General features: G+C 47.5%; 14 non-coding genes across 14 annotated transcripts; all 14 read left to right on the top strand.

Annotated features, from left to right (window-relative positions):
• Nucleotides 1-1,096: 1,096 nt before the first annotated feature.
• trnag-gcc (transfer RNA glycine (anticodon GCC)) lies at nucleotides 1,097-1,167 on the top strand. The gene has a single exon. It is a non-coding gene; the product is annotated as a tRNA-Gly (tRNA).
• A 1,540-nt stretch (nucleotides 1,168-2,707) lies between these two features.
• On the top strand, nucleotides 2,708-2,778 carry trnag-gcc (transfer RNA glycine (anticodon GCC)). The gene has a single exon. It is a non-coding gene; the product is annotated as a tRNA-Gly (tRNA).
• Nucleotides 2,779-4,318: 1,540 nt separating this feature from the next.
• trnag-gcc (transfer RNA glycine (anticodon GCC)) lies at nucleotides 4,319-4,389 on the top strand. Its single transcript has one exon. It is a non-coding gene; the product is annotated as a tRNA-Gly (tRNA).
• Nucleotides 4,390-5,929: 1,540 nt separating this feature from the next.
• On the top strand, nucleotides 5,930-6,000 carry trnag-gcc (transfer RNA glycine (anticodon GCC)). Its single transcript has one exon. It is a non-coding gene; the product is annotated as a tRNA-Gly (tRNA).
• A 1,540-nt stretch (nucleotides 6,001-7,540) lies between these two features.
• On the top strand, nucleotides 7,541-7,611 carry trnag-gcc (transfer RNA glycine (anticodon GCC)). Its single transcript has one exon. It is a non-coding gene; the product is annotated as a tRNA-Gly (tRNA).
• Nucleotides 7,612-9,151: 1,540 nt separating this feature from the next.
• On the top strand, nucleotides 9,152-9,222 carry trnag-gcc (transfer RNA glycine (anticodon GCC)). Its single transcript has one exon. It is a non-coding gene; the product is annotated as a tRNA-Gly (tRNA).
• Nucleotides 9,223-10,762: 1,540 nt separating this feature from the next.
• Nucleotides 10,763-10,833, top strand: trnag-gcc (transfer RNA glycine (anticodon GCC)). Its single transcript has one exon. It is a non-coding gene; the product is annotated as a tRNA-Gly (tRNA).
• Nucleotides 10,834-12,373: 1,540 nt separating this feature from the next.
• trnag-gcc (transfer RNA glycine (anticodon GCC)) lies at nucleotides 12,374-12,444 on the top strand. The gene has a single exon. It is a non-coding gene; the product is annotated as a tRNA-Gly (tRNA).
• A 1,540-nt stretch (nucleotides 12,445-13,984) lies between these two features.
• On the top strand, nucleotides 13,985-14,055 carry trnag-gcc (transfer RNA glycine (anticodon GCC)). The gene has a single exon. It is a non-coding gene; the product is annotated as a tRNA-Gly (tRNA).
• Nucleotides 14,056-15,595: 1,540 nt separating this feature from the next.
• Nucleotides 15,596-15,666, top strand: trnag-gcc (transfer RNA glycine (anticodon GCC)). Its single transcript has one exon. It is a non-coding gene; the product is annotated as a tRNA-Gly (tRNA).
• Nucleotides 15,667-17,206: 1,540 nt separating this feature from the next.
• On the top strand, nucleotides 17,207-17,277 carry trnag-gcc (transfer RNA glycine (anticodon GCC)). The gene has a single exon. It is a non-coding gene; the product is annotated as a tRNA-Gly (tRNA).
• Nucleotides 17,278-18,817: 1,540 nt separating this feature from the next.
• trnag-gcc (transfer RNA glycine (anticodon GCC)) lies at nucleotides 18,818-18,888 on the top strand. The gene has a single exon. It is a non-coding gene; the product is annotated as a tRNA-Gly (tRNA).
• Nucleotides 18,889-20,428: 1,540 nt separating this feature from the next.
• trnag-gcc (transfer RNA glycine (anticodon GCC)) lies at nucleotides 20,429-20,499 on the top strand. Its single transcript has one exon. It is a non-coding gene; the product is annotated as a tRNA-Gly (tRNA).
• A 1,540-nt stretch (nucleotides 20,500-22,039) lies between these two features.
• trnag-gcc (transfer RNA glycine (anticodon GCC)) lies at nucleotides 22,040-22,110 on the top strand. Its single transcript has one exon. It is a non-coding gene; the product is annotated as a tRNA-Gly (tRNA).
• The last annotated feature ends 1,175 nt before the right edge of the window (nucleotides 22,111-23,285 follow it).

Here is a 23,285-nt window from a genome sequence, read left to right as displayed (position 1 = left end):
ATATAGTCAGAAGTGGGCATTTTTGTTCACGATTGCATCATGGTAGCACCACTGACAACTCCTCAGATACTGAAGCAGACCATACTAGGTTCAAATGCAGAAAGCCAATGCCCTCTGACGAACGCAATCGCCTTTTTTTGTGCTCGATGGGAATCCAACCAGCGGATAAACAAAGATTGGAAACCTTCTCAGTTCTTCACGACAGAGCGTCATTGATGTTCTAGTATTGAATATCTTTGAATAATGAGTGGCATAGACAGAGTCAATAGCCCGAGTCATAGTTTGAAGATATCAGGAGGAAAGTATCGAGGAGACGTCAGAGGTAGGTTCTTTACGCAGAGAGTTGTGAATGCATGGAAGGGGTTGCCAGCCCGTCCACTTGGAAGCAGAGTCATTGGCGTCATTTAAGGAACTGCTGGACGGGCACATGGAGAGCAGTGAGTTGAGGATTGCGTAGGTTACATTACATTCGGGTAGAACCTCGGCACAACATCGTGGGCCAAAGGGCCTGTTCTGTTCTGGCCTTTTGTATGTTCTATGCTCTAGTTGAGGCTGGATTGGAGAAATCGTTGGAATGCTTCCAAAACCAAGAGATGGGCCGGAAAGTGAAGTTGATCATGAACTATAGCGAGCAGGCTTGATCTGCGGGCTATTCCTACCACCATCTCTATGTTGTTGTGTTTCAAAATATGAGCTGTGCTGACTGTGTGCACATAATACGTTAATGTTATAATTTAAGTAGAACCCATTTCCATTTTAAGAATAGCGTTCTCCACTTGGTCAGGAAGCATCTAGGCAAACTATAATTTGCAAGTAATAATCTTGAGCCTCGAATCCTAGTCGTATTATTTACTTTATATATCTTGAAATAAAGAAACAGCGTTCAGATAAAATCCAACTAGTCAAACAAACAGCGCTTCATTGCGAGTTTCCTACTTGGTTTCTCGCTATATCAGCAATGGAGAAAGTCAGGGCTGCAGATGCTGGAGATTGGAGTCGGCATGCTGCGCCACAGGACAGAATATCAAGAATACCGGTTTAGTTTCCTGCTGGAGTTCAAACTGTAGTAAAGTTCTAGCGGGACCCGCCCGCAGGTGCATTGGTGGTTCAGTGGTAGAATTCTCGCCTGCCACGCGGGAGGCCCGGGTTCGATTCCCGGCCAATGCAACGCATTGCAGCACCCTTTATTTCAAATGCTGCACGGCTCGAACAGAGTTCGGCCCCATGCCACGGGTTTGCTTCGCCTGGCTGCGTGCACTCGCTAATGTCCTGCTGCGCGGTAAACAGGGTGTGTTCACTCAGCGTGTGGGATGGGATCGGATGGAAACGTCCGCTCTGCAGACTCCGTTTTTGAGCATTTTCATGGCGCAATCCATAGTTTTCTGGCATTAAGTAAAATCGACATAGTGAGATGACCGGCCGTGAGCCCAGAATGATGGGCCAGACTCCATACGCCGAATGAGATGAGAGTGGTGCTGGAAAAGCACAGCGGGGCAGGCAGCATCCGAGGACCGGAAAAATCGACCTCTCGAGCAGGAGTCCTTCATCAGGAAGGGTACTGTCATATATCCAAACATCTTCTGCTGCTTCATCAGTGACCTTCCTTCTGTCATATAGTCAGAAGTGGGCATTTTTGTTCACGATTGCATCATGGTAGCACCACCGAAAACTCCTCAGATACTGAAGCAGACCATACTAGGTTCAAATGCAGAAAGCCAATGCCCTCTGACGAACGCAATCGTCTTTCTTTGTGCTCGATGGGACTCCAACCAGTGGATAAACAAAGATTGGAAACCTTCTCAGTTCTTCACGACAGAGCGTCATTGATGTTCTAGCATTGAATATCTTTGAATAATGAGTGGCACAGACAGAGTCAATAGCCCGAGTCATAGTTTGAAGATATCAGGAGGAAAGTATCGAGGAGACGTCAGAGGTAGGTTCTTTACGCAGAGAGTTGTGAATGCATGGAAGGGGTTGCCAGCCCGTCCACTTGGAAGCAGAGTCATTGGCGTCATTTCAGGAACTGCTGGACGGGCACATGGAGAGCAGTGAGTTGAGGATTGCGTAGGTTACATTACATTCGGGTAGAACCTCGGCACAACATCGTGGGCCAAAGGGCCTGTTCTGTTCTGGCCTTTTGTATGTTCTATGCTCTAGTTGAGGCTGGATTGGAGAAATCGTTGGAATGCTTCCAAAACCAAGAGATGGGCCGGAAAGTGAAGTTGATCATGAACTATAGCGAGCAGGCTTGATCTGCGGGCTATTCCTACCACCATCTCTATGTTGTTGTGTTTCAAAATATGAGCTGTGCTGACTGTGTGCACATAATACGTTAATGTTATAATTTAAGTAGAACCCATTTCCATTTTAAGAATAGCGTTCTCCACTTGGTCAGGAAGCATCTAGGCAAACTATAATTTGCAAGTAATAATCTTGAGCCTCGAATCCTAGTCGTATTATTTACTTTATATATCTTGAAATAAAGAAACAGCGTTCAGATAAAATCCAACTAGTCAAACAAACAGCGCTTCATTGCGAGTTTCCTACTTGGTTTCTCGCTATATCAGCAATGGAGAAAGTCAGGGCTGCAGATGCTGGAGATTGGAGTCGGCATGCTGCGCCACAGGACAGAATATCAAGAATACCGGTTTAGTTTCCTGCTGGAGTTCAAACTGTAGTAAAGTTCTAGCGGGGCCCGCCCGCAGGTGCATTGGTGGTTCAGTGGTAGAATTCTCGCCTGCCACGCGGGAGGCCCGGATTCGATTCCCGGCCAATGCAACGCATTGCAGCACCCTTTATTTCAAATGCTGCCCGGCTCGAACAGAGTTCGGCCCGATGCCCCGGGTTTGCTTCGCCTGGCTGCGTGCACTCGCCAATGTCCTGCTGCGCGATAAACAGGGTGTGTTCGATCAGCGTGTGGGATGGGATCGGATGGAAACGTCCGCTCTGCAGGCTCCGTTTTTGAGCATTTTCATGGCGCAATCCATAGTTTTCTGGCATTAAGTAAAATCGACATAGTGAGATGACCGGCCGTGAGCCCAGAATGATGGGCCAGACTCCATACACCGACTGAGATGAGAGTGGTGCTGGAAAAGCACAGCGGGGCAGGCAGCATCCGAGGACCGGCAAAATCGACCTCTCGAGCAGGAGTCCTTCATCAGGAAGGGTACTGTCATATATCCAAACATCTTCTGCTGCTTCATCAGTGACCTTCCTTCTGTCATATAGTCAGAAGTGGGCATTTTTGTTCACGATTGCATCATGGTAGCACCACTGACAACTCCTCAGATACTGAAGCAGACCATACTAGGTTCAAATGCAGAAAGCCAATGCCCTCTGACGAACGCAATCGCCTTTTTTTGTGCTCGATGGGAATCCAACCAACGGATAAACAAAGATTGGAAACCTTCTCAGTTCTTCACGACAGAGCGTCATTGATGTTCTAGTATTGAATATCTTTGAATAATGAGTGGCATAGACAGAGTCAATAGCCCGAGTCATAGTTTGAAGATATCAGGAGGAAAGTATCGAGGAGACGTCAGAGGTAGGTTCTTTACGCAGAGAGTTGTGAATGCATGGAAGGGGTTGCCAGCCCGTCCACTTGGAAGCAGAGTCATTGGCGTCATTTAAGGAACTGCTGGACGGGCACATGGAGAGCAGTGAGTTGAGGATTGCGTAGGTTACATTACATTCGGGTAGAACCTCGGCACAACATCGTGGGCCAAAGGGCCTGTTCTGTTCTGGCCTTTTGTATGTTCTATGCTCTAGTTGAGGCTGGATTGGAGAAATCGTTGGAATGCTTCCAAAACCAAGAGATGGGCCGGAAAGTGAAGTTGATCATGAACTATAGCGAGCAGGCTTGATCTGCGGGCTATTCCTACCACCATCTCTATGTTGTTGTGTTTCAAAATATGAGCTGTGCTGACTGTGTGCACATAATACGTTAATGTTATAATTTAAGTAGAACCCATTTCCATTTTAAGAATAGCGTTCTCCACTTGGTCAGGAAGCATCTAGGCAAACTATAATTTGCAAGTAATAATCTTGAGCCTCGAATCCTAGTCGTATTATTTACTTTATATATCTTGAAATAAAGAAACAGCGTTCAGATAAAATCCAACTAGTCAAACAAACAGCGCTTCATTGCGAGTTTCCTACTTGGTTTCTCGCTATATCAGCAATGGAGAAAGTCAGGGCTGCAGATGCTGGAGATTGGAGTCGGCATGCTGCGCCACAGGACAGAATATCAAGAATACCGGTTTAGTTTCCTGCTGGAGTTCAAACTGTAGTAAAGTTCTAGCGGGGCCCGCCCGCAGGTGCATTGGTGGTTCAGTGGTAGAATTCTCGCCTGCCACGCGGGAGGCCCGGGTTCGATTCCCGGCCAATGCAACGCATTGCAGCACCCTTTATTTCAAATGCTGCACGGCTCGAACAGAGTTCGGCCCGATGCCACGGGTTTGCTTCGCCTGGCTGCGTGCACTCGCCAATGTCCTGCTGCGCGATAAACATGGTGTGTTCAATCAGCGTGTGGGATGGGATCGGATGGAAACGTCCGCTCTGCAGACTCCGTTTTTGAGCATTTTCATGGCGCAATCCATAGTTTTCTGGCATTAAGTAAAATCGACATAGTGAGATGACCGGCCGTGAGCCCAGAATGATGGGCCAGACTCCATACGCCGAATGAGATGAGAGTGGTGCTGGAAAAGCACAGCGGGGCAGGCAGCATCCGAGGACCGGCAAAATCGACCTCTCGAGCAGGAGTCCTTCATCAGGAAGGGTACTGTCATATATCCAAACATCTTCTGCTGCTTCATCAGTGACCTTCCTTCTGTCATATAGTCAGAAGTGGGCATTTATGTTCACGATTGCATCATGGTAGCACCACCGAAAACTCCTCAGATACTGAAGCAGACCATACTAGGTTCAAATGCAGAAAGCCAATGCCCTCTGACGAACGCAATCGTCTTTCTTTGTGCTCGATGGGAATCCAACCAGCGGATAAACAAAGATTGGAAACCTTCTCAGTTCTTCACGACAGAGCGTCATTGATGTTCTAGTATTGAATATCTTTGAATAATGAGTGGCATAGACAGAGTCAATAGCCCGAGTCATAGTTTGAAGATATCAGGAGGAAAGTATCGAGGAGACGTCAGAGGTAGGTTCTTTACGCAGAGAGTTGTGAATGCATGGAATGGGTTGCCAGCCCGTCCAGTTGGAAGCAGGGTCATTGGCGTCATTTAAGGAACTGCTGGACGGGCACATGGAGAGCAGTGAGTTGAGGATTGCGTAGGTTACATTACATTCGGGTTGAACCTCGGCACAACATCGTGGGCCAAAGGGCCTGTTCTGTTCTGGCCTTTTGTATGTTCTATGCTCTAGTTGAGGCTGGATTGGAGAAATCGTTGGAATGCTTCCAAAACCAAGAGATGGGCCGGAAAGTGAAGTTGATCATGAACTATAGCGAGCAGGCTTGATCTGCGGGCTATTCCTACCACCATCTCTATGTTGTTGTGTTTCAAAATATGAGCTGTGCTGACTGTGTGCACATAATACGTTAATGTTATAATTTAAGTAGAACTCATTTCCATTTTAAGAATAGCGTTCTCCACTTGGTCAGGAAGCATCTAGGCAAACTATAATTTGCAAGTAATAATCTTGAGCCTCGAATCCTTGTCGTATTATTTACTTTATATATTTTGAAATAAAGAAACAGCGTTCAGATAAAATCCAACTAGTCAAACAAACAGCGCTTCATTGCGAGTTTCCTACTTGGTTTCTCGCTATATCAGCAATGGAGAAAGTCAGGGCTGCAGATGCTGGAGATTGGAGTCGGCATGCTGCGCCACAGGACAGAATATCAAGAATACCGGTTTAGTTTCCTGCTGGAGTTCAAACTGTAGTAAAGTTCTAGCGGGGCCCGCCCGCAGGTGCATTGGTGGTTCAGTGGTAGAATTCTCGCCTGCCACGCGGGAGGCCCGGGTTCGATTCCCGGCCAATGCAACGCATTGCAGCACCCTTTATTTCAAATGCTGCACGGCTCGAACAGAGTTCGGCCCCATGCCACGGGTTTGCTTCGCCTGGCTGCGTGCACTCGCCAATGTCCTGCTGCGCGATAAACAGGGTGTGTTCGATCAGCGTGTGGGATGGGATCGGATGGAAACGTCCGCTCTGCAGGCTCCGTTTTTGAGCATTTTCATGGCGCAATCCATAGTTTTCTGGCATTAAGTAAAATCGACATAGTGAGATGACCGGCCGTGAGCCCAGAATGATGGGCCAGACTCCATACACCGACTGAGATGAGAGTGGTGCTGGAAAAGCACAGCGGGGCAGGCAGCATCCGAGGACCGGCAAAATCGACCTCTCGAGCAGGAGTCCTTCATCAGGAAGGGTACTGTCATATATCCAAACATCTTCTGCTGCTTCATCAGTGACCTTCCTTCTGTCATATAGTCAGAAGTGGGCATTTTTGTTCACGATTGCATCATGGTAGCACCACTGACAACTCCTCAGATACTGAAGCAGACCATACTAGGTTCAAATGCAGAAAGCCAATGCCCTCTGACGAACGCAATCGCCTTTTTTTGTGCTCGATGGGAATCCAACCAGCGGATAAACAAAGATTGGAAACCTTCTCAGTTCTTCACGACAGAGCGTCATTGATGTTCTAGTATTGAATATCTTTGAATAATGAGTGGCATAGACAGAGTCAATAGCCCGAGTCATAGTTTGAAGATATCAGGAGGAAAGTATCGAGGAGACGTCAGAGGTAGGTTCTTTACGCAGAGAGTTGTGAATGCATGGAAGGGGTTGCCAGCCCGTCCACTTGGAAGCAGAGTCATTGGCGTCATTTAAGGAACTGCTGGACGGGCACATGGAGAGCAGTGAGTTGAGGATTGCGTAGGTTACATTACATTCGGGTAGAACCTCGGCACAACATCGTGGGCCAAAGGGCCTGTTCTGTTCTGGCCTTTTGTATGTTCTATGCTCTAGTTGAGGCTGGATTGGAGAAATCGTTGGAATGCTTCCAAAACCAAGAGATGGGCCGGAAAGTGAAGTTGATCATGAACTATAGCGAGCAGGCTTGATCTGCGGGCTATTCCTACCACCATCTCTATGTTGTTGTGTTTCAAAATATGAGCTGTGCTGACTGTGTGCACATAATACGTTAATGTTATAATTTAAGTAGAACCCATTTCCATTTTAAGAATAGCGTTCTCCACTTGGTCAGGAAGCATCTAGGCAAACTATAATTTGCAAGTAATAATCTTGAGCCTCGAATCCTAGTCGTATTATTTACTTTATATATCTTGAAATAAAGAAACAGCGTTCAGATAAAATCCAACTAGTCAAACAAACAGCGCTTCATTGCGAGTTTCCTACTTGGTTTCTCGCTATATCAGCAATGGAGAAAGTCAGGGCTGCAGATGCTGGAGATTGGAGTCGGCATGCTGCGCCACAGGACAGAATATCAAGAATACCGGTTTAGTTTCCTGCTGGAGTTCAAACTGTAGTAAAGTTCTAGCGGGACCCGCCCGCAGGTGCATTGGTGGTTCAGTGGTAGAATTCTCGCCTGCCACGCGGGAGGCCCGGGTTCGATTCCCGGCCAATGCAACGCATTGCAGCACCCTTTATTTCAAATGCTGCACGGCTCGAACAGAGTTCGGCCCCATGCCACGGGTTTGCTTCGCCTGGCTGCGTGCACTCGCTAATGTCCTGCTGCGCGGTAAACAGGGTGTGTTCACTCAGCGTGTGGGATGGGATCGGATGGAAACGTCCGCTCTGCAGACTCCGTTTTTGAGCATTTTCATGGCGCAATCCATAGTTTTCTGGCATTAAGTAAAATCGACATAGTGAGATGACCGGCCGTGAGCCCAGAATGATGGGCCAGACTCCATACGCCGAATGAGATGAGAGTGGTGCTGGAAAAGCACAGCGGGGCAGGCAGCATCCGAGGACCGGAAAAATCGACCTCTCGAGCAGGAGTCCTTCATCAGGAAGGGTACTGTCATATATCCAAACATCTTCTGCTGCTTCATCAGTGACCTTCCTTCTGTCATATAGTCAGAAGTGGGCATTTTTGTTCACGATTGCATCATGGTAGCACCACCGAAAACTCCTCAGATACTGAAGCAGACCATACTAGGTTCAAATGCAGAAAGCCAATGCCCTCTGACGAACGCAATCGTCTTTCTTTGTGCTCGATGGGACTCCAACCAGTGGATAAACAAAGATTGGAAACCTTCTCAGTTCTTCACGACAGAGCGTCATTGATGTTCTAGCATTGAATATCTTTGAATAATGAGTGGCACAGACAGAGTCAATAGCCCGAGTCATAGTTTGAAGATATCAGGAGGAAAGTATCGAGGAGACGTCAGAGGTAGGTTCTTTACGCAGAGAGTTGTGAATGCATGGAAGGGGTTGCCAGCCCGTCCACTTGGAAGCAGAGTCATTGGCGTCATTTCAGGAACTGCTGGACGGGCACATGGAGAGCAGTGAGTTGAGGATTGCGTAGGTTACATTACATTCGGGTAGAACCTCGGCACAACATCGTGGGCCAAAGGGCCTGTTCTGTTCTGGCCTTTTGTATGTTCTATGCTCTAGTTGAGGCTGGATTGGAGAAATCGTTGGAATGCTTCCAAAACCAAGAGATGGGCCGGAAAGTGAAGTTGATCATGAACTATAGCGAGCAGGCTTGATCTGCGGGCTATTCCTACCACCATCTCTATGTTGTTGTGTTTCAAAATATGAGCTGTGCTGACTGTGTGCACATAATACGTTAATGTTATAATTTAAGTAGAACCCATTTCCATTTTAAGAATAGCGTTCTCCACTTGGTCAGGAAGCATCTAGGCAAACTATAATTTGCAAGTAATAATCTTGAGCCTCGAATCCTAGTCGTATTATTTACTTTATATATCTTGAAATAAAGAAACAGCGTTCAGATAAAATCCAACTAGTCAAACAAACAGCGCTTCATTGCGAGTTTCCTACTTGGTTTCTCGCTATATCAGCAATGGAGAAAGTCAGGGCTGCAGATGCTGGAGATTGGAGTCGGCATGCTGCGCCACAGGACAGAATATCAAGAATACCGGTTTAGTTTCCTGCTGGAGTTCAAACTGTAGTAAAGTTCTAGCGGGGCCCGCCCGCAGGTGCATTGGTGGTTCAGTGGTAGAATTCTCGCCTGCCACGCGGGAGGCCCGGATTCGATTCCCGGCCAATGCAACGCATTGCAGCACCCTTTATTTCAAATGCTGCCCGGCTCGAACAGAGTTCGGCCCGATGCCCCGGGTTTGCTTCGCCTGGCTGCGTGCACTCGCCAATGTCCTGCTGCGCGATAAACAGGGTGTGTTCGATCAGCGTGTGGGATGGGATCGGATGGAAACGTCCGCTCTGCAGGCTCCGTTTTTGAGCATTTTCATGGCGCAATCCATAGTTTTCTGGCATTAAGTAAAATCGACATAGTGAGATGACCGGCCGTGAGCCCAGAATGATGGGCCAGACTCCATACACCGACTGAGATGAGAGTGGTGCTGGAAAAGCACAGCGGGGCAGGCAGCATCCGAGGACCGGCAAAATCGACCTCTCGAGCAGGAGTCCTTCATCAGGAAGGGTACTGTCATATATCCAAACATCTTCTGCTGCTTCATCAGTGACCTTCCTTCTGTCATATAGTCAGAAGTGGGCATTTTTGTTCACGATTGCATCATGGTAGCACCACTGACAACTCCTCAGATACTGAAGCAGACCATACTAGGTTCAAATGCAGAAAGCCAATGCCCTCTGACGAACGCAATCGCCTTTTTTTGTGCTCGATGGGAATCCAACCAACGGATAAACAAAGATTGGAAACCTTCTCAGTTCTTCACGACAGAGCGTCATTGATGTTCTAGTATTGAATATCTTTGAATAATGAGTGGCATAGACAGAGTCAATAGCCCGAGTCATAGTTTGAAGATATCAGGAGGAAAGTATCGAGGAGACGTCAGAGGTAGGTTCTTTACGCAGAGAGTTGTGAATGCATGGAAGGGGTTGCCAGCCCGTCCACTTGGAAGCAGAGTCATTGGCGTCATTTAAGGAACTGCTGGACGGGCACATGGAGAGCAGTGAGTTGAGGATTGCGTAGGTTACATTACATTCGGGTAGAACCTCGGCACAACATCGTGGGCCAAAGGGCCTGTTCTGTTCTGGCCTTTTGTATGTTCTATGCTCTAGTTGAGGCTGGATTGGAGAAATCGTTGGAATGCTTCCAAAACCAAGAGATGGGCCGGAAAGTGAAGTTGATCATGAACTATAGCGAGCAGGCTTGATCTGCGGGCTATTCCTACCACCATCTCTATGTTGTTGTGTTTCAAAATATGAGCTGTGCTGACTGTGTGCACATAATACGTTAATGTTATAATTTAAGTAGAACCCATTTCCATTTTAAGAATAGCGTTCTCCACTTGGTCAGGAAGCATCTAGGCAAACTATAATTTGCAAGTAATAATCTTGAGCCTCGAATCCTAGTCGTATTATTTACTTTATATATCTTGAAATAAAGAAACAGCGTTCAGATAAAATCCAACTAGTCAAACAAACAGCGCTTCATTGCGAGTTTCCTACTTGGTTTCTCGCTATATCAGCAATGGAGAAAGTCAGGGCTGCAGATGCTGGAGATTGGAGTCGGCATGCTGCGCCACAGGACAGAATATCAAGAATACCGGTTTAGTTTCCTGCTGGAGTTCAAACTGTAGTAAAGTTCTAGCGGGGCCCGCCCGCAGGTGCATTGGTGGTTCAGTGGTAGAATTCTCGCCTGCCACGCGGGAGGCCCGGGTTCGATTCCCGGCCAATGCAACGCATTGCAGCACCCTTTATTTCAAATGCTGCACGGCTCGAACAGAGTTCGGCCCGATGCCACGGGTTTGCTTCGCCTGGCTGCGTGCACTCGCCAATGTCCTGCTGCGCGATAAACATGGTGTGTTCAATCAGCGTGTGGGATGGGATCGGATGGAAACGTCCGCTCTGCAGACTCCGTTTTTGAGCATTTTCATGGCGCAATCCATAGTTTTCTGGCATTAAGTAAAATCGACATAGTGAGATGACCGGCCGTGAGCCCAGAATGATGGGCCAGACTCCATACGCCGAATGAGATGAGAGTGGTGCTGGAAAAGCACAGCGGGGCAGGCAGCATCCGAGGACCGGCAAAATCGACCTCTCGAGCAGGAGTCCTTCATCAGGAAGGGTACTGTCATATATCCAAACATCTTCTGCTGCTTCATCAGTGACCTTCCTTCTGTCATATAGTCAGAAGTGGGCATTTATGTTCACGATTGCATCATGGTAGCACCACCGAAAACTCCTCAGATACTGAAGCAGACCATACTAGGTTCAAATGCAGAAAGCCAATGCCCTCTGACGAACGCAATCGTCTTTCTTTGTGCTCGATGGGAATCCAACCAGCGGATAAACAAAGATTGGAAACCTTCTCAGTTCTTCACGACAGAGCGTCATTGATGTTCTAGTATTGAATATCTTTGAATAATGAGTGGCATAGACAGAGTCAATAGCCCGAGTCATAGTTTGAAGATATCAGGAGGAAAGTATCGAGGAGACGTCAGAGGTAGGTTCTTTACGCAGAGAGTTGTGAATGCATGGAATGGGTTGCCAGCCCGTCCAGTTGGAAGCAGGGTCATTGGCGTCATTTAAGGAACTGCTGGACGGGCACATGGAGAGCAGTGAGTTGAGGATTGCGTAGGTTACATTACATTCGGGTTGAACCTCGGCACAACATCGTGGGCCAAAGGGCCTGTTCTGTTCTGGCCTTTTGTATGTTCTATGCTCTAGTTGAGGCTGGATTGGAGAAATCGTTGGAATGCTTCCAAAACCAAGAGATGGGCCGGAAAGTGAAGTTGATCATGAACTATAGCGAGCAGGCTTGATCTGCGGGCTATTCCTACCACCATCTCTATGTTGTTGTGTTTCAAAATATGAGCTGTGCTGACTGTGTGCACATAATACGTTAATGTTATAATTTAAGTAGAACTCATTTCCATTTTAAGAATAGCGTTCTCCACTTGGTCAGGAAGCATCTAGGCAAACTATAATTTGCAAGTAATAATCTTGAGCCTCGAATCCTTGTCGTATTATTTACTTTATATATTTTGAAATAAAGAAACAGCGTTCAGATAAAATCCAACTAGTCAAACAAACAGCGCTTCATTGCGAGTTTCCTACTTGGTTTCTCGCTATATCAGCAATGGAGAAAGTCAGGGCTGCAGATGCTGGAGATTGGAGTCGGCATGCTGCGCCACAGGACAGAATATCAAGAATACCGGTTTAGTTTCCTGCTGGAGTTCAAACTGTAGTAAAGTTCTAGCGGGGCCCGCCCGCAGGTGCATTGGTGGTTCAGTGGTAGAATTCTCGCCTGCCACGCGGGAGGCCCGGGTTCGATTCCCGGCCAATGCAACGCATTGCAGCACCCTTTATTTCAAATGCTGCACGGCTCGAACAGAGTTCGGCCCCATGCCACGGGTTTGCTTCGCCTGGCTGCGTGCACTCGCCAATGTCCTGCTGCGCGATAAACAGGGTGTGTTCGATCAGCGTGTGGGATGGGATCGGATGGAAACGTCCGCTCTGCAGGCTCCGTTTTTGAGCATTTTCATGGCGCAATCCATAGTTTTCTGGCATTAAGTAAAATCGACATAGTGAGATGACCGGCCGTGAGCCCAGAATGATGGGCCAGACTCCATACACCGACTGAGATGAGAGTGGTGCTGGAAAAGCACAGCGGGGCAGGCAGCATCCGAGGACCGGCAAAATCGACCTCTCGAGCAGGAGTCCTTCATCAGGAAGGGTACTGTCATATATCCAAACATCTTCTGCTGCTTCATCAGTGACCTTCCTTCTGTCATATAGTCAGAAGTGGGCATTTTTGTTCACGATTGCATCATGGTAGCACCACTGACAACTCCTCAGATACTGAAGCAGACCATACTAGGTTCAAATGCAGAAAGCCAATGCCCTCTGACGAACGCAATCGCCTTTTTTTGTGCTCGATGGGAATCCAACCAGCGGATAAACAAAGATTGGAAACCTTCTCAGTTCTTCACGACAGAGCGTCATTGATGTTCTAGTATTGAATATCTTTAAATAATGAGTGGCATAGACAGAGTCAATAGCCCGAGTCATAGTTTGAAGATATCAGGAGGAAAGTATCGAGGAGACGTCAGAGGTAGGTTCTTTACGCAGAGAGTTGTGAATGCATGGAAGGGGTTGCCAGCCCGTCCACTTGGAAGCAGAGTCATTGGCGTCATTTAAGGAACTGCTGGACGGGCACATGGAGAGCAGTGAGTTGAGGATTGCGTAGGTTACATTACATTCGGGTAGAACCTCGGCACAACATCGTGGGCCAAAGGGCCTGTTCTGTTCTGGCCTTTTGTATGTTCTATGCTCTAGTTGAGGCTGGATTGGAGAAATCGTTGGAATGCTTCCAAAACCAAGAGATGGGCCGGAAAGTGAAGTTGATCATGAACTATAGCGAGCAGGCTTGATCTGCGGGCTATTCCTACCACCATCTCTATGTTGTTGTGTTTCAAAATATGAGCTGTGCTGACTGTGTGCACATAATACGTTAATGTTATAATTTAAGTAGAACCCATTTCCATTTTAAGAATAGCGTTCTCCACTTGGTCAGGAAGCATCTAGGCAAACTATAATTTGCAAGTAATAATCTTGAGCCTCGAATCCTAGTCGTATTATTTACTTTATATATCTTGAAATAAAGAAACAGCGTTCAGATAAAATCCAACTAGTCAAACAAACAGCGCTTCATTGCGAGTTTCCTACTTGGTTTCTCGCTATATCAGCAATGGAGAAAGTCAGGGCTGCAGATGCTGGAGATTGGAGTCGGCATGCTGCGCCACAGGACAGAATATCAAGAATACCGGTTTAGTTTCCTGCTGGAGTTCAAACTGTAGTAAAGTTCTAGCGGGGCCCGCCCGCAGGTGCATTGGTGGTTCAGTGGTAGAATTCTCGCCTGCCACGCGGGAGGCCCGGGTTCGATTCCCGGCCAACGCAACGCATTGCAGCACCCTTTATTTCAAATGCTGCACGGCTCGAACAGAGTTCGGCCCGATGCCACGGGTTTGCTTCGCCTGGCTGCGTGCACTCGCCAATGTCCTGCTGCGCGATAAACATGGTGTGTTCAATCAGCGTGTGGGATGGGATCGGATGGAAACGTCCGCTCTGCAGACTCCGTTTTTGAGCATTTTCATGGCGCAATCCATAGTTTTCTGGCATTAAGTAAAATCGACATAGTGAGATGACCGGCCGTGAGCCCAGAATGATGGGCCAGACTCCATACGCCGAATGAGATGAGAGTGGTGCTGGAAAAGCACAGCGGGGCAGGCAGCATCCGAGGACCGGCAAAATCGACCTCTCGAGCAGGAGTCCTTCATCAGGAAGGGTACTGTCATATATCCAAACATCTTCTGCTGCTTCATCAGTGACCTTCCTTCTGTCATATAGTCAGAAGTGGGCATTTATGTTCACGATTGCATCATGGTAGCACCACCGAAAACTCCTCAGATACTGAAGCAGACCATACTAGGTTCAAATGCAGAAAGCCAATGCCCTCTGACGAACGCAATCGTCTTTCTTTGTGCTCGATGGGAATCCAACCAGCGGATAAACAAAGATTGGAAACCTTCTCAGTTCTTCACGACAGAGCGTCATTGATGTTCTAGTATTGAATATCTTTGAATAATGAGTGGCATAGACAGAGTCAATAGCCCGAGTCATAGTTTGAAGATATCAGGAGGAAAGTATCGAGGAGACGTCAGAGGTAGGTTCTTTACGCAGAGAGTTGTGAATGCATGGAAGGGGTTGCCAGCCCGTCCACTTGGAAGCAGAGTCATTGGCGTCATTTAAGGAACTGCTGGACGGGCACATGGAGAGCAGTGAGTTGAGGATTGCGTAGGTTACATTACATTCGGGTAGAACCTCGGCACAACATCGTGGGCCAAAGGGCCTGTTCTGTTCTGGCCTTTTGTATGTTCTATGCTCTAGTTGAGGCTGGATTGGAGAAATCGTTGGAATGCTTCCAAAACCAAGAGATGGGCCGGAAAGTGAAGTTGATCATGAACTATAGCGAGCAGGCTTGATCTGCGGGCTATTCCTACCACCATCTCTATGTTGTTGTGTTTCAAAATATGAGCTGTGCTGACTGTGTGCACATAATACGTTAATGTTATAATTTAAGTAGAACCCATTTCCATTTTAAGAATAGCGTTCTCCACTTGGTCAGGAAGCATCTAGGCAAACTATAATTTGCAAGTAATAATCTTGAGCCTCGAATCCTAGTCGTATTATTTACTTTATATATCTTGAAATAAAGAAACAGCGTTCAGATAAAATCCAACTAGTCAAACAAACAGCGCTTCATTGCGAGTTTCCTACTTGGTTTCTCGCTATATCAGCAATGGAGAAAGTCAGGGCTGCAGATGCTGGAGATTGGAGTCGGCATGCTGCGCCACAGGACAGAATATCAAGAATACCGGTTTAGTTTCCTGCTGGAGTTCAAACTGTAGTAAAGTTCTAGCGGGACCCGCCCGCAGGTGCATTGGTGGTTCAGTGGTAGAATTCTCGCCTGCCACGCGGGAGGCCCGGGTTCGATTCCCGGCCAATGCAACGCATTGCAGCACCCTTTATTTCAAATGCTGCACGGCTCGAACAGAGTCCGGCCCCATGCCACGGGTTTGCTTCGCCTGGCTGCGTGCACTCGCTAATGTCCTGCTGCGCGGTAAACAGGGTGTGTTCACTCAGCGTGTGGGATGGGATCGGATGGAAACGTCCGCTCTGCAGACTCCGTTTTTGAGCATTTTCATGGCGCAATCCATAGTTTTCTGGCATTAAGTAAAATCGACATAGTGAGATGACCGGCCGTGAGCCCAGAATGATGGGCCAGACTCCATACGCCGAATGAGATGAGAGTGGTGCTGGAAAAGCACAGCGGGGCAGGCAGCATCCGAGGACCGGAAAAATCGACCTCTCGAGCAGGAGTCCTTCATCAGGAAGGGTACTGTCATATATCCAAACATCTTCTGCTGCTTCATCAGTGACCTTCCTTCTGTCATATAGTCAGAAGTGGGCATTTTTGTTCACGATTGCATCATGGTAGCACCACCGAAAACTCCTCAGATACTGAAGCAGACCATACTAGGTTCAAATGCAGAAAGCCAATGCCCTCTGACGAACGCAATCGTCTTTCTTTGTGCTCGATGGGACTCCAACCAGTGGATAAACAAAGATTGGAAACCTTCTCAGTTCTTCACGACAGAGCGTCATTGATGTTCTAGCATTGAATATCTTTGAATAATGAGTGGCACAGACAGAGTCAATAGCCCGAGTCATAGTTTGAAGATATCAGGAGGAAAGTATCGAGGAGACGTCAGAGGTAGGTTCTTTACGCAGAGAGTTGTGAATGCATGGAAGGGGTTGCCAGCCCGTCCACTTGGAAGCAGAGTCATTGGCGTCATTTCAGGAACTGCTGGACGGGCACATGGAGAGCAGTGAGTTGAGGATTGCGTAGGTTACATTACATTCGGGTAGAACCTCGGCACAACATCGTGGGCCAAAGGGCCTGTTCTGTTCTGGCCTTTTGTATGTTCTATGCTCTAGTTGAGGCTGGATTGGAGAAATCGTTGGAATGCTTCCAAAACCAAGAGATGGGCCGGAAAGTGAAGTTGATCATGAACTATAGCGAGCAGGCTTGATCTGCGGGCTATTCCTACCACCATCTCTATGTTGTTGTGTTTCAAAATATGAGCTGTGCTGACTGTGTGCACATAATACGTTAATGTTATAATTTAAGTAGAACCCATTTCCATTTTAAGAATAGCGTTCTCCACTTGGTCAGGAAGCATCTAGGCAAACTATAATTTGCAAGTAATAATCTTGAGCCTCGAATCCTAGTCGTATTATTTACTTTATATATCTTGAAATAAAGAAACAGCGTTCAGATAAAATCCAACTAGTCAAACAAACAGCGCTTCATTGCGAGTTTCCTACTTGGTTTCTCGCTATATCAGCAATGGAGAAAGTCAGGGCTGCAGATGCTGGAGATTGGAGTCGGCATGCTGCGCCACAGGACAGAATATCAAGAATACCGGTTTAGTTTCCTGCTGGAGTTCAAACTGTAGTAAAGTTCTAGCGGGGCCCGCCCGCAGGTGCATTGGTGGTTCAGTGGTAGAATTCTCGCCTGCCACGCGGGAGGCCCGGATTCGATTCCCGGCCAATGCAACGCATTGCAGCACCCTTTATTTCAAATGCTGCCCGGCTCGAACAGAGTTCGGCCCGATGCCCCGGGTTTGCTTCGCCTGGCTGCGTGCACTCGCCAATGTCCTGCTGCGCGATAAACAGGGTGTGTTCGATCAGCGTGTGGGATGGGATCGGATGGAAACGTCCGCTCTGCAGGCTCCGTTTTTGAGCATTTTCATGGCGCAATCCATAGTTTTCTGGCATTAAGTAAAATCGACATAGTGAGATGACCGGCCGTGAGCCCAGAATGATGGGCCAGACTCCATACACCGACTGAGATGAGAGTGGTGCTGGAAAAGCACAGCGGGGCAGGCAGCATCCGAGGACCGGCAAAATCGACCTCTCGAGCAGGAGTCCTTCATCAGGAAGGGTACTGTCATATATCCAAACATCTTCTGCTGCTTCATCAGTGACCTTCCTTCTGTCATATAGTCAGAAGTGGGCATTTTTGTTCACGATTGCATCATGGTAGCACCACTGACAACTCCTCAGATACTGAAGCAGACCATACTAGGTTCAAATGCAGAAAGCCAATGCCCTCTGACGAACGCAATCGCCTTTTTTTGTGCTCGATGGGAATCCAACCAGCGGATAAACAAAGATTGGAAACCTTCTCAGTTCTTCACGACAGAGCGTCATTGATGTTCTAGTATTGAATATCTTTGAATAATGAGTGGCATAGACAGAGTCAATAGCCCGAGTCATAGTTTGAAGATATCAGGAGGAAAGTATCGAGGAGACGTCAGAGGTAGGTTCTTTACGCAGAGAGTTGTGAATGCATGGAAGGGGTTGCCAGCCCGTCCACTTGGAAGCAGAGTCATTGGCGTCATTTAAGGAACTGCTGGACGGGCACATGGAGAGCAGTGAGTTGAGGATTGCGTAGGTTACATTACATTCGGGTAGAACCTCGGCACAACATCGTGGGCCAAAGGGCCTGTTCTGTTCTGGCCTTTTGTATGTTCTATGCTCTAGTTGAGGCTGGATTGGAGAAATCGTTGGAATGCTTCCAAAACCAAGAGATGGGCCGGAAAGTGAAGTTGATCATGAACTATAGCGAGCAGGCTTGATCTGCGGGCTATTCCTACCACCATCTCTATGTTGTTGTGTTTCAAAATATGAGCTGTGCTGACTGTGTGCACATAATACGTTAATGTTATAATTTAAGTAGAACCCATTTCCATTTTAAGAATAGCGTTCTCCACTTGGTCAGGAAGCATCTAGGCAAACTATAATTTGCAAGTAATAATCTTGAGCCTCGAATCCTAGTCGTATTATTTACTTTATATATCTTGAAATAAAGAAACAGCGTTCAGATAAAATCCAACTAGTCAAACAAACAGCGCTTCATTGCGAGTTTCCTACTTGGTTTCTCGCTATATCAGCAATGGAGAAAGTCAGGGCTGCAGATGCTGGAGATTGGAGTCGGCATGCTGCGCCACAGGACAGAATATCAAGAATACCGGTTTAGTTTCCTGCTGGAGTTCAAACTGTAGTAAAGTTCTAGCGGGGCCCGCCCGCAGGTGCATTGGTGGTTCAGTGGTAGAATTCTCGCCTGCCACGCGGGAGGCCCGGATTCGATTCCCGGCCAATGCAACGCATTGCAGCACCCTTTATTTCAAATGCTGCCCGGCTCGAACAGAGTTCGGCCCGATGCCCCGGGTTTGCTTCGCCTGGCTGCGTGCACTCGCCAATGTCCTGCTGCGCGATAAACAGGGTGTGTTCGATCAGCGTGTGGGATGGGATCGGATGGAAACGTCCGCTCTGCAGGCTCCGTTTTTGAGCATTTTCATGGCGCAATCCATAGTTTTCTGGCATTAAGTAAAATCGACATAGTGAGATGACCGGCCGTGAGCCCAGAATGATGGGCCAGACTCCATACACCGACTGAGATGAGAGTGGTGCTGGAAAAGCACAGCGGGGCAGGCAGCATCCGAGGACCGGCAAAATCGACCTCTCGAGCAGGAGTCCTTCATCAGGAAGGGTACTGTCATATATCCAAACATCTTCTGCTGCTTCATCAGTGACCTTCCTTCTGTCATATAGTCAGAAGTGGGCATTTTTGTTCACGATTGCATCATGGTAGCACCACTGACAACTCCTCAGATACTGAAGCAGACCATACTAGGTTCAAATGCAGAAAGCCAATGCCCTCTGACGAACGCAATCGCCTTTTTTTGTGCTCGATGGGAATCCAACCAGCGGATAAACAAAGATTGGAAACCTTCTCAGTTCTTCACGACAGAGCGTCATTGATGTTCTAGTATTGAATATCTTTGAATAATGAGTGGCATAGACAGAGTCAATAGCCCGAGTCATAGTTTGAAGATATCAGGAGGAAAGTATCGAGGAGACGTCAGAGGTAGGTTCTTTACGCAGAGAGTTGTGAATGCATGGAAGGGGTTGCCAGCCCGTCCACTTGGAAGCAGAGTCATTGGCGTCATTTAAGGAACTGCTGGACGGGCACATGGAGAGCAGTGAGTTGAGGATTGCGTAGGTTACATTACATTCGGGTAGAACCTCGGCACAACATCGTGGGCCAAAGGGCCTGTTCTGTTCTGGCCTTTTGTATGTTCTATGCTCTAGTTGAGGCTGGATTGGAGAAATCGTTGGAATGCTTCCAAAACCAAGAGATGGGCCGGAAAGTGAAGTTGATCATGAACTATAGCGAGCAGGCTTGATCTGCGGGCTATTCCTACCACCATCTCTATGTTGTTGTGTTTCAAAATATGAGCTGTGCTGACTGTGTGCACATAATACGTTAATGTTATAATTTAAGTAGAACCCATTTCCATTTTAAGAATAGCGTTCTCCACTTGGTCAGGAAGCATCTAGGCAAACTATAATTTGCAAGTAATAATCTTGAGCCTCGAATCCTAGTCGTATTATTTACTTTATATATCTTGAAATAAAGAAACAGCGTTCAGATAAAATCCAACTAGTCAAACAAACAGCGCTTCATTGCGAGTTTCCTACTTGGTTTCTCGCTATATCAGCAATGGAGAAAGTCAGGGCTGCAGATGCTGGAGATTGGAGTCGGCATGCTGCGCCACAGGACAGAATATCAAGAATACCGGTTTAGTTTCCTGCTGGAGTTCAAACTGTAGTAAAGTTCTAGCGGGGCCCGCCCGCAGGTGCATTGGTGGTTCAGTGGTAGAATTCTCGCCTGCCACGCGGGAGGCCCGGGTTCGATTCCCGGCCAATGCAACGCATTGCAGCACCCTTTATTTCAAATGCTGCACGGCTCGAACAGAGTTCGGCCCGATGCCACGGGTTTGCTTCGCCTGGCTGCGTGCACTCGCCAATGTCCTGCTGCGCGATAAACAGGGTGTGTTCAATCAGCGTGTGGGATGGGATCGGATGGAAACGTCCGCTCTGCAGACTCCGTTTTTGAGCATTTTCATGGCGCAATCCATAGTTTTCTGGCATTAAGTAAAATCGACATAGTGAGATGACCGGCCGTGAGCCCAGAATGATGGGCCAGACTCCATACACCGACTGAGATGAGAGTGGTGCTGGAAAAGCACAGCGGGGCAGGCAGCATCCGAGGACCGGCAAAATCGACCTCTCGAGCAGGAGTCCTTCATCAGGAAGGGTACTGTCATATATCCAAACATCTTCTGCTGCTTCATCAGTGACCTTCCTTCTGTCATATAGTCAGAAGTGGGCATTTTTGTTCACGATTGCATCATGGTAGCACCACTGACAACTCCTCAGATACTGAAGCAGACCATACTAGGTTCAAATGCAGAAAGCCAATGCCCTCTGACGAACGCAATCGCCTTTTTTTGTGCTCGATGGGAATCCAACCAGCGGATAAACAAAGATTGGAAACCTTCTCAGTTCTTCACGACAGAGCGTCATTGATGTTCTAGTATTGAATATCTTTGAATAATGAGTGGCATAGACAGAGTCAATAGCCCGAGTCATAGTTTGAAGATATCAGGAGGAAAGTATCGAGGAGACGTCAGAGGTAGGTTCTTTACGCAGAGAGTTGTGAATGCATGGAAGGGGTTGCCAGCCCGTCCACTTGGAAGCAGAGTCATTGGCGTCATTTAAGGAACTGCTGGACGGGCACATGGAGAGCAGTGAGTTGAGGATTGCGTAGGTTACATTACATTCGGGTAGAACCTCGGCACAACATCGTGGGCCAAAGGGCCTGTTCTGTTCTGGCCTTTTGTATGTTCTATGCTCTAGTTGAGGCTGGATTGGAGAAATCGTTGGAATGCTTCCAAAACCAAGAGATGGGCCGGAAAGTGAAGTTGATCATGAACTATAGCGAGCAGGCTTGATCTGCGGGCTATTCCTACCACCATCTCTATGTTGTTGTGTTTCAAAATATGAGCTGTGCTGACTGTGTGCACATAATACGTTAATGTTATAATTTAAGTAGAACCCATTTCCATTTTAAGAATAGCGTTCTCCACTTGGTCAGGAAGCATCTAGGCAAACTATAATTTGCAAGTAATAATCTTGAGCCTCGAATCCTAGTCGTATTATTTACTTTATATATCTTGAAATAAAGAAACAGCGTTCAGATAAAATCCAACTAGTCAAACAAACAGCGCTTCATTGCGAGTTTCCTACTTGGTTTCTCGCTATATCAGCAATGGAGAAAGTCAGGGCTGCAGATGCTGGAGATTGGAGTCGGCATGCTGCGCCACAGGACAGAATATCAAGAATACCGGTTTAGTTTCCTGCTGGAGTTCAAACTGTAGTAAAGTTCTAGCGGGACCCGCCCGCAGGTGCCTTGGTGGTTCAGTGGTAGAATTCTCGCCTGCCACGCGGGAGGCCCGGGTTCGATTCCCGGCCAATGCAACGCATTGCAGCACCCTTTATTTCAAATGCTGCACGGCTCGAACAGAGTTCGGCCCCATGCCACGGGTTTGCTTCGCCTGGCTGCGTGCACTCGCTAATGTCCTGCTGCGCGGTAAACAGGGTGTGTTCACTCAGCGTGTGGGATGGGATCGGATGGAAACGTCCGCTCTGCAGACTCCGTTTTTGAGCATTTTCATGGCGCAATCCATAGTTTTCTGGCATTAAGTAAAATCGACATAGTGAGATGACCGGCCGTGAGCCCAGAATGATGGGCCAGACTCCATACGCCGAATGAGATGAGAGTGGTGCTGGAAAAGCACAGCGGGGCAGGCAGCATCCGAGGACCGGAAAAATCGACCTCTCGAGCAGGAGTCCTTCATCAGGAAGGGTACTGTCATATATCCAAACATCTTCTGCTGCTTCATCAGTGACCTTCCTTCTGTCATATAGTCAGAAGTGGGCATTTTTGTTCACGATTGCATCATGGTAGCACCACCGAAAACTCCTCAGATACTGAAGCAGACCATACTAGGTTCAAATGCAGAAAGCCAATGCCCTCTGACGAACGCAATCGTCTTTCTTTGTGCTCGATGGGACTCCAACCAGTGGATAAACAAAGATTGGAAACCTTCTCAGTTCTTCACGACAGAGCGTCATTGATGTTCTAGCATTGAATATCTTTGAATAATGAGTGGCACAGACAGAGTCAATAGCCCGAGTCATAGTTTGAAGATATCAGGAGGAAAGTATCGAGGAGACGTCAGAGGTAGGTTCTTTACGCAGAGAGTTGTGAATGCATGGAATGGGTTGCCAGCCCGTCCAGTTGGAAGCAGGGTCATTGGCGTCATTTAAGGAACTGCTGGACGGGCACATGGAGAGCAGTGAGTTGAGGATTGCGTAGGTTACATTACATTCGGGTTGAACCTCGGCACAACATCGTGGGCCAAAGGGCCTGTTCTGTTCTGGACTTTTCTATGTTCTATGCTCTAGTTGAGGCTGGATTGGAGAAATCGTTGGAATGCTTCCAAAACCAAGAGATGGGCCGGAAAGTGAAGTTGATCATGAACTATAGCGAGCAGGCTTGATCTGCGGGCTATTCCTACCACCATCTCTATGTTGTTGTGTTTCAAAATATGAGCTGTGCTGACTGTGTGCACATAATACGTTAATGTTAT

Source organism: Chiloscyllium punctatum, chromosome 30 (genome assembly GCF_047496795.1).
Source record: "Chiloscyllium punctatum isolate Juve2018m chromosome 30, sChiPun1.3, whole genome shotgun sequence".
Lineage (NCBI taxonomy): Eukaryota > Metazoa > Chordata > Chondrichthyes > Orectolobiformes > Hemiscylliidae > Chiloscyllium > Chiloscyllium punctatum.
This window is presented reverse-complemented; position numbering and strand designations above follow the sequence as displayed.